The sequence below is a fragment of the Spermophilus citellus genome, assembly GCF_964194105.1.
Source record: "Spermophilus citellus genome assembly, chromosome: 5".
In the NCBI taxonomy this organism is placed as follows: Eukaryota; Metazoa; Chordata; class Mammalia; order Rodentia; family Sciuridae; genus Spermophilus; species Spermophilus citellus.
This window is the reverse complement of record NC_138186.1, coordinates 147,140,152-147,148,810: the sequence shown is the minus strand read 5'-3', so window position 1 is coordinate 147,148,810 and position 8,659 is coordinate 147,140,152. Positions and strand designations below refer to the sequence as shown.

At 40.3% G+C, this 8,659-nt stretch overlaps 1 pseudogene across 1 annotated transcript; it reads right to left on the bottom strand.

The window, feature by feature from the left end:
- Positions 1 to 7,785: 7,785 nt before the first annotated feature.
- On the bottom strand, positions 7,786 to 8,300 carry LOC308649522 (thioredoxin, mitochondrial-like; annotated as a pseudogene). The gene has a single exon. The product of its transcript is annotated as a thioredoxin, mitochondrial-like (transcript).
- Positions 8,301 to 8,659: the final 359 nt, after the last annotated feature.

The window sequence follows — 8,659 nt, the reverse complement described above, 5'->3', positions numbered from 1 at the left end:
ACTGCAGAATAAGTTTTCAAGTCTGGTTGACCAGTGCTAGCCTGCTTCGCCAGTCAGACAGGGGTGGAGGAGACTGGAATCACAGAGAACATGCTTTCATGGTTTCACACAGAGAAGTGAGAAATGGGCTATGTTGATTGTGACATCCCTGGCCTTTCCAAAAACAAGAGGGGACCCAGGAGAAGGAGCTGAGAGAGAGGGTGGTGGGACATGGAGTGGACCAGTATAGCTTACTGGGGACTAAGAAGACATAATGAGCCCCATTTATTTGATGTGTGTGTGTGTGAGAGAGAGAGAGAGAGAGAGAGAGAGAGAGAGAGAGAGAGAGAGAGAGAGAGAGAGAGAGAGAGAGAGAGAGAGAGAGAGAGAGAGAGAGAGAGAGAGAGAGAGAATATGTTCATGTGCTAGAATTTCTGCTGAGAATTTCCTAAAATCTAAAGGAAGCTCTCGGTTGGCTGCAAGAGATATCTGGCAGGTGCCTCCTGTGACAAAATGCAGAGCAATGACGGTCACTGTCTAACATACTGAATGACTTCTCTCAGCAACACTGTGCATCTTATAGAGTTCTGCACAGAGTAACCCTCACAAATGCCTAATAAGTGAAGTGTAGATGGCGATGTGAATGTGACATGTTTAAAACAACTCTCTCTGCACTCCATCAACAGTACAGTACCCTATGGAAGAAAATGTTATAGTCATAATTGGTAAGATGTCCTGTATTTATATTCTAAAGGACTGAATTTGTCATACATTTATGTGTCTATTCAGGAAAAACAAACTTTTTTCCCTATAGAAAAATGAATTCATGGTTTACAGAAAGAAATTATTCCAGATAAGTGAATATATTTAAATGTAGACTCCTCAATAACTTAAATGTTTGACAGAGGATAAAAGTATAACTTCCATTTTTTCATATATTTGTTGATGATTCAGCTATCCCACTTCTCAGTTTATACTCAAAGGACTTAAAAATCAGCATCCTACAGTGATGCAGCCACATCAATGTTGACAGCATCTCAACTCACAATAGCTAAACTATAGAACCAGCCTAGGTGAGTTTCAACAGATGAATAGATAAAGAAAATGTGATATATATACACACAATGTACTGTTACTCAGCCCTAAAGAAGAATAAAGTGATGAGACCTTGAGAATATCATGCAAAGTGAAATAAGCCAATCCCCCAATACCAAAGACTGAATATTTTCTCTGATATGTAGATGCTTATTCACAATAAGTGGGGAGGGGTTTAGGGAAGAAGAGTCACTTTGGGTTAGGGAGAAGGGAGTAAAGGGAGGGGAAGGGGTATGGGAATAGGAAGGATACTAGAATTTTTTTTTTCGGTGCAAACCCTGGTTTTATTGGTCTGATTTGTTCACAGTGCAGCCTTCTGCTGAGAGCCAGGGGCTGTGGACAGTGAGGGCGGGTGCACCCGGAGCCTTCCGGTCAAGGGCCTCTAGGGCTCCTGCAGCCAGTGCCCTGGTGCCTGGGAGTGAAGGACGGGAGAAGGGCGGCTCTCTGGGAGGCAGGGACAGGGTGGCTGCGGGGTTCAGTGTGGGGCCCAGGGTCTGTTCTTCCCAGCAGAAGGTAGAAGGGACCACATAAAGTTCTTTATTACAGACCTACAAGAAATGAGAGAATCCTCTATCACTCCCACTGCTCAGCTCCTTGTTTTCTCCTTTTTCTTTTACAAAACAGCGGCAGGAAAGAAAAATGCAGGAGGCAGATGAGATGGGAGGGTGCAGATCAGAGGGACCAAGGCGATGGGGACCAGCTGCCGCCTGGACAGTCCTCTGCAGGCTGGCCCCGGGCGTTCTCTAGCATCTCGGGAGAACAGCAACTGGCCCTAGAGGGAGCAGAGAGAAGGAGAGGGTGGGAACACGATGTCCCCTCCCCTGACGGTCACCACTCCTCTGACGGTCACCCTGGCAGTGGGCAGGTGGGCAGCATTGGTGACTCTGTGTCTGGAGGCTGGTTTCCAAAGCAGGGGCCCACGGGGTGGGCACAGGGGGGCAGGGAGGGGAGGGCTGCGTTCTCCTGGGCTCCCCCAGGACAGGCGTCCAGGCGGGCAAGGGTGCTCAGGCCGCTTCCCTGCTCGTCAGCCAATCAGCTTCTTGAGGAAGGCCTCCAGCTGGTCCTCATCTTTTTTTTTTTCCTTTTTTTTATTGGTTGTTCACAACATTACAAAGCTCTTGACATATCATATTTCATACATTAGATTGAAGTGGGTTATGAACTCCCAATTTTACCACAAATGCAGATTGCAGAATCATGTCGGTTACACATCCACAATTTTACATAATGCCCTATTAGTAATTGTTGTATTCTGCTACCTTTCCTATCCCCTACTATCCCCCCTCCCCTCCCCTCCCATCTTCTCTCTCTACCCCATCTACTGTAATTCATTTCTCTCCTTGTTTATTTTCCCATTCCCCTCACAACCTCTTATATGTAATTTTGTATAGCAATGAGGGTCTCCCTTCATTTCCATGCAGTTTCCCTTTTCTCTCCCTTTCCCTCCCATCTCATGTCTCCGTTTAATGTTAATCTTTTCTTCCTGCTCTTCCTCCCTGCTCTGTTCATAGTTGCTCTCATTATATTAAAGAAGACATTTGGTATTTGTTTTTTAGGGATTGGCTAGCTTCACTAAGCATAATCTGCTCTAGTGCCATCCATTTCCCTGCAAATTCTATGATTTTGTCATTTTTTATTGCTGCATAGTACTCCATTGTGTATAGATGCCACATTTTTTTTTATCCATTCATCTATTGAAGGGCATCTGGGTTGGTTCCACAGTCTAGCTATTGTGAATTGTGCTGCTATGAACATTGATGTGGCAGTATCCCTGTAGCATGCTCTTTTAAGTTCTTCAGGGAATAGTCCGAGAAGGGCAATAGCAGGGTCAAATGGTGGTTCCATTCACAGCTTTCCCAGGAATCTCCATACTGCTTTCCAAATTGGCCGCACCAATTTGCAGTCCCACCAGCAATGTACAAGTGTACCATTTTCTCCACATCCTTGCCAGCACTCGTTGTTGTTTGACTTCATAGTGGCTGCCAATCTTACTGGAGTGAGATGGTATCTTAGGGTGGTTTTGATTTGCATTTCTCTGACTGCTAGAGATGGTGAGCATTTTTTCATGTACTTGTTGATTGATTGTATGTCCTCCTCTGAGAAGTGTCTGTTCAGGTCCTTGGCCCATTTGTTGATTGGGTTATTTGTTTTCTTATTGTCTAATTTTTTGAGTTCTTTGTATACTCTGGATATTAGGGCTCTATCTGAAGTGTGAGGAGTAAAAATTTGTTCCCAGGATGTAGGCTCCCTATTTACCTCTCTTATTGTTTCTCTTGCTGAGAAAAAACTTTTTAGTTTGAGTAAGTCCCATTTGTTGATTCTTGTTATTAACTCTTGTGCTATGGGTGTCCCATTAAGGAATTTGGAGCCCGACCCCACAATATGTAGATCGGAGCCAACTTTTTCTTCTATCAGACGCAGAGTCTCTGATTTGATATCAAGCTCCTTGATCCATTTTGAGTTAACTTTTGTGCATGGCAAGAGAAAGGGATTCAGTTTCATTTTGTTGCATATGGATTTCCAGTTTTCCCAACACCATTTGTTGAACATGCTATCCTTCCTCCATTGCATGCTTTTAGCCCCTTTATCAAATATAAGATAGTTGTAACTTTGTGGATTAGTCTCTGTGTCCTCTATTCTATGCCATTGGTCCACCCACCTGTTTTGGTACCAGTACCATGCTGTTTTTGTCACTATTGCTCTGTAGTACAGTTTGAAATCTGGTATCGCTATACTGCCTGATTCACACTTCCTGCTTAGAATTGCTTTTGATATTCTGGGTCTTTTATTTTTCCATATGAATTTCATGATTGCTTTATCTATTTCTACAAGAAATGCCATTGGGATTTTGATTGGCATTGCATTAAACCTATAGAGAACTTTTGGTAATATCGCCATTTTGATAATGTTAGTTCTGCCTATCCATGAACAGGGTATATTTTTCCGTCTTCTAAGATCTTCTTCTACTTCTCTCTTTAGGGTTCTGTAGTTTTCATTGTATAAATCTTTCACGTCTTTTGTTAGGTTGATTCCCAAGTATTTTATTTTTTTGAGGATATTGTGAATGGAGTGTTTTTCCTCATTTCCGTTTCAGAAGTTTTGTCGCTGATATACAGAAATGCCTTTGATTTATGCGTGTTGATTTTATATCCTGCCACTTTGCTGAATTCATTTATTAGTTCTAGTAGTTTCTTTGTAGACCCTTTTGGGTCTGCTAGGTATAGAATCATGTCATCTGCAAATAGTGATAATTTAAGTTCTTCTTTTCCTATTTTTATGCCTTTAATTTCTTTCATCTGTCTAATTGCTCTGGCCAGTGTTTCGAGAACTATATTGAATAGAAGTGGTGATAGAGGGCATCCCTGTCTTGTTCCAGATTTTAGAGGGAATGCCTTTAACTTTTGTCCATTCAGAATGATGCTAGCCTGAGGCTTAGCATAGATAGCTTTTACAATGTCAAGGTAAGTTCCTGTTATCCCTAGTTTTTCGAGAGTTTTGAACATAAAGGGATGCTGTACTTTGTCGAATGCTTTCTCTGCATCTATCGAGATGATCATATGGTTCTTATCTTTAAGTCTATTGATGTGGTGAATAACATTTATTGATTTCCGTATATTGAACCATCCTTGCATCCCAGGGATGAATCCTACTTGATCATGGTGCACAATTTTTTTGATATGTTTTTGTATTCGATTCGCCAGAATTTTATTGAGGATTTTTGCATCTAGGTTCATTAGAGATATTGGTCTGTAGTTTTCTTTCTTTGAGGTGTCTTTGTCTGGTTTCGGAATCAGGGTGATGTTGGCCTCATAGAATGAATTTGGGGACTGGGGATGTGGCTCAAGTGGTAGCGCGCTTGCCTGGCATGCGTGCGGCCCGGGTTCGATCCTCAGCACCACATACCAACAAAGATGTTGTGTCCGCCGAGAACTAAAAAATAAATATTAAAAAAAATTCTCTCTCTCTCTCTCACTCTCTCTCCTCTCTCACTCTCTCTTAAAAAAAAAAAAGAATGAATTTGGAAGAGCTCCCTCTTTTTCTATTTCCTGAAATAACTTGAAAAGTATTGGTATTAATTCTTCTTTAAAGGTTTTGTAAAACTCTGCTGTATACCCATCCGGTCCTGGGCTTTTCTTGGTTGATAGTCTTTTGATGGCTTCTTCTATTTCATCCATTGATATTGGTCTGTTCAAATTGTGTGTATCCTCCTGACTCAGTCTGGGCAAATCATATGACTTAAGAAATTTATCAATGTCTTCACTATCTTCTATTTTATTGGAATATAGGTTTTCAAAATAATTTCTAATTGTCTTCTGTATTTCTGTAGCATCTGTTGTGATATTGCCTTTTTCATCCCGTATGTTAGTAATTTGAGTTCTCTCTCTTCTTCTCTTCGTTAGCATGGCTAAAGGTCTGTCGATCTTATTTATTTTTTCGAAGAACCAACTTTTAGTTTTGTTAATTTTTTCAATAGTTTCTTTTGTTTCAATTTCATTGATTTCCGCTCTGATTTTAATTGTTTCTTGCCTTCTGCTACATTTGCTGTTGTTTTGCTCTTCCTTTTCTAGGGCTTTGAGTTGGAGTGTGAGCTCATTTATTTGTTGGTTTTTTCTGTTTTTGAGGAATGACCACCAGGCGATGAATTTTCCTCTTAAAACTGCTGTCATTGTGTCCCATAGATTCCGATATGTTGTGTCTGTATTTTCATTTGTCTCTAAGAATTTTTTGATTTCCTCCTTTATGTCTTCTGTATCCCATTGATCATTCAGTAACATATTGTTCATTTTCCATGTGATGTAGGATTTTTCCTTCCTTCTTTTATCATTGATTTCCAGTTTCATTCCATTATGATCAGATAAAATGCATGGTATTATCTCCACCCCTTTATATTTACTGAGGGTTGCCCTATGGCATAATATATGGTCTATTTTTGAGAAGGATCCATGTGCTGCTGAGAAAAAAGTATATCCATTTGATGATGGTTGATATATTCTATATATGTCAGTTAAGTCTAGGTTATTGATTGTGATATTGAGTTCTATAGTTTCTTTATTCAACTTTTGTTTGGAGGATCTGTCCAATGGTGAGAGAGGTGTGTTGAAGTCACCCATAATTATTGTGTTGTGGTCTATTTGATTCTTGAACTTGAGGAGAATTTGTTTTATGAATGTCGCAGCACCATTATTTGGTGCATAAATATTGATAATTGTTATGTCTTGTTGGTGAATGGTTCCTTTTAACAGTATATAATGTCCTTCTTTATCCCTTTTGATTAACTTAGTCTTGAAGTCGATTTTATTCGATATGAGGATGGCCACCCCTGCTTGCTTACGAGGACCGTGTGCGTGGTATATTTTTTTCCCATCCTTTCACCTTCAGCCTGTGTATGTCTTTTCCAATCAGATGTGTCTCCTGGAGGCAGCATATTGTTGGATTTGTTTTTTTAATCCATGATACCAGCCTATGTCACTTTATTGGAGAGTTTAAGCCATTAACATTCAGAGTTACTATTGATATATGGTTTGTACTTGCATCCATGTTTGATTATTTATCCTTTTTTTAAAAAAAATTTAGTTTGTTTCTCCATGATTATCTTTCCCCTCACCCTCTGTCTTTACCGAGGCACTTCCCACTGATGGTTTTGGTTATTGTTTTTCATTTCTTCGTCGTGTAGTGTTTTGCTCAAAATGCTTTGCAATGCTGGTTTTCTGGCTGCAAATTCTTTTAACTTTTGTTTATCATGAAAGATTTTTATTTCGTTGTCATACCTGAAGCTTAATTTTGCTGGATACAGAATTCTTGGTTGGCATCCATTGTCTTTCAGTGTTTGAAATACATTGTTCCATGACCTTCTTGCTTTCAGTGTCTGTGATGAAAAATCCGTTGTTAACCTTATTGGTTTACCCCTGAATGTAATCTGTCTCCTTTCTCTTGTAGCTTTTAATATTTTCTCTTTGTTCTGTATATTGGATATCTTCATAACAATGTGTCTTGGCGTTGGTCTACTGTGATTTTGTGTGCTCGGTGTCCTGTATGCATCTTCAATTTGTATATCTGTTTCCTTTTTTATTTCTGGGAAGTTTTCTGTATTATTTCATTTAGTAGGTTACTCATTCCCTTGGTTTGAATCTCTGTAACTTCTTCTATCCCGATGACTCGTAAGTTTGGTTTTTTTATGTTATCCCATAACTCTTGGATGTTTTCCTCGTGATTTTTTACCAGCCTTTCTGAGTTGGCTAGACTCTTTTCAAGATGATATATTTTGTTTTCATTATCTGACGTTCTGGCTTCTACTTGCTCCACTCTGTTAGTGATACTCTCAATTGAGTTTTTAATTTGGTTTATCGTTTCCTTCATTTCTAGAATTATTGGTTGATTAGTTTTTATAATCTCTATCTCCTGATAAAGATGCTTAACTTCTTCTTTTATCTGTTTATGTAATTCATTCTCGATGTGTTCTTTCGCTGCTTGAATTTGCTGTCTTGTATCCTCTTTAAGGTTCCATTCCATCTGTCTAAGGTGTTCCTTGAGTTCTTTATATGACCATTTTTCTGATGACTCTAGGTCCTCCTGAATATTTAGGCTGTCCTGCATTGTTTGTACTCCTTTTCTTCCTTGCTTTTTGAAGCTGCTCATGTTACTTCTTGTTCTGTTTGACTGCTGAGTTACTGTTTACTCCTATAAATTTATTTGATGCTGTAGCTGCAGGTTTCAATGGTCCTCATCTTTGATGCCTACAAACTTGTCCACCACATCCCCATTCTTGATGGCCAGCACAGTAGGCACAGCTGACACCTCGTACTCAATGGCGAGGTCTGTGTGGTCATCAATGTCCACCTTGGCCATCACCAACTTCCCGTGCTGCTTGGCCACCATCTTCTCTAACCGTGACCCTAAGATCTTGCAGGGGCCACACCACTGTGCATGAAAATCCACAACCACTGTTGTCTCACTGTTAACAACTCGGTCTTGAAAGTCAGGTCCATCCTGGACATTAAAGGTTGTCCAATAGACTCTGGTGGTATATTGTCCGGGCTGGGCTGGGTGTTACTGTCAGGCCACCAGAACAGCATTTGGGGGTCTGCAAGGCCTTGGAGGTGAGGGGTGCCCACCGACCCTGGGGGAGCTTCCTGGAGATGACAGAGGCCAGGAACCTCCTCAGGAGAAGTCGCTGAGCCATCTCCCGGCAGCGCGAGCGGAGGGATGCACAGCCCTACCCCCACCTGTCCAGGATACTAGAATTAATTAGAAATTATTACCCTATGTGCATATATGACTACATGACCAGTGTGATTCTACATCATGTACAACCAAAAGAATGAAAAGTTTTACTCCATCTATGTATGCTGTATCAAAGTGCATTTTGTTGTCATGTATAACTAATTAGAACAAAAAGAAAGAAAGAAAGAAAGAAAGAAGTGAATGGCCCAAATGAGAGGGAAATACATCCTTTTGCAACAACAACAACAAAAAGGTATAACTTCCATAGTAAGACCAAAAATTTAGGGATATTCAGGTCCTCACCCCAGTGCCTGTGTTATCTAACTAGATGTTCTTGGACATTTATGTTTGAGATAACGTAATA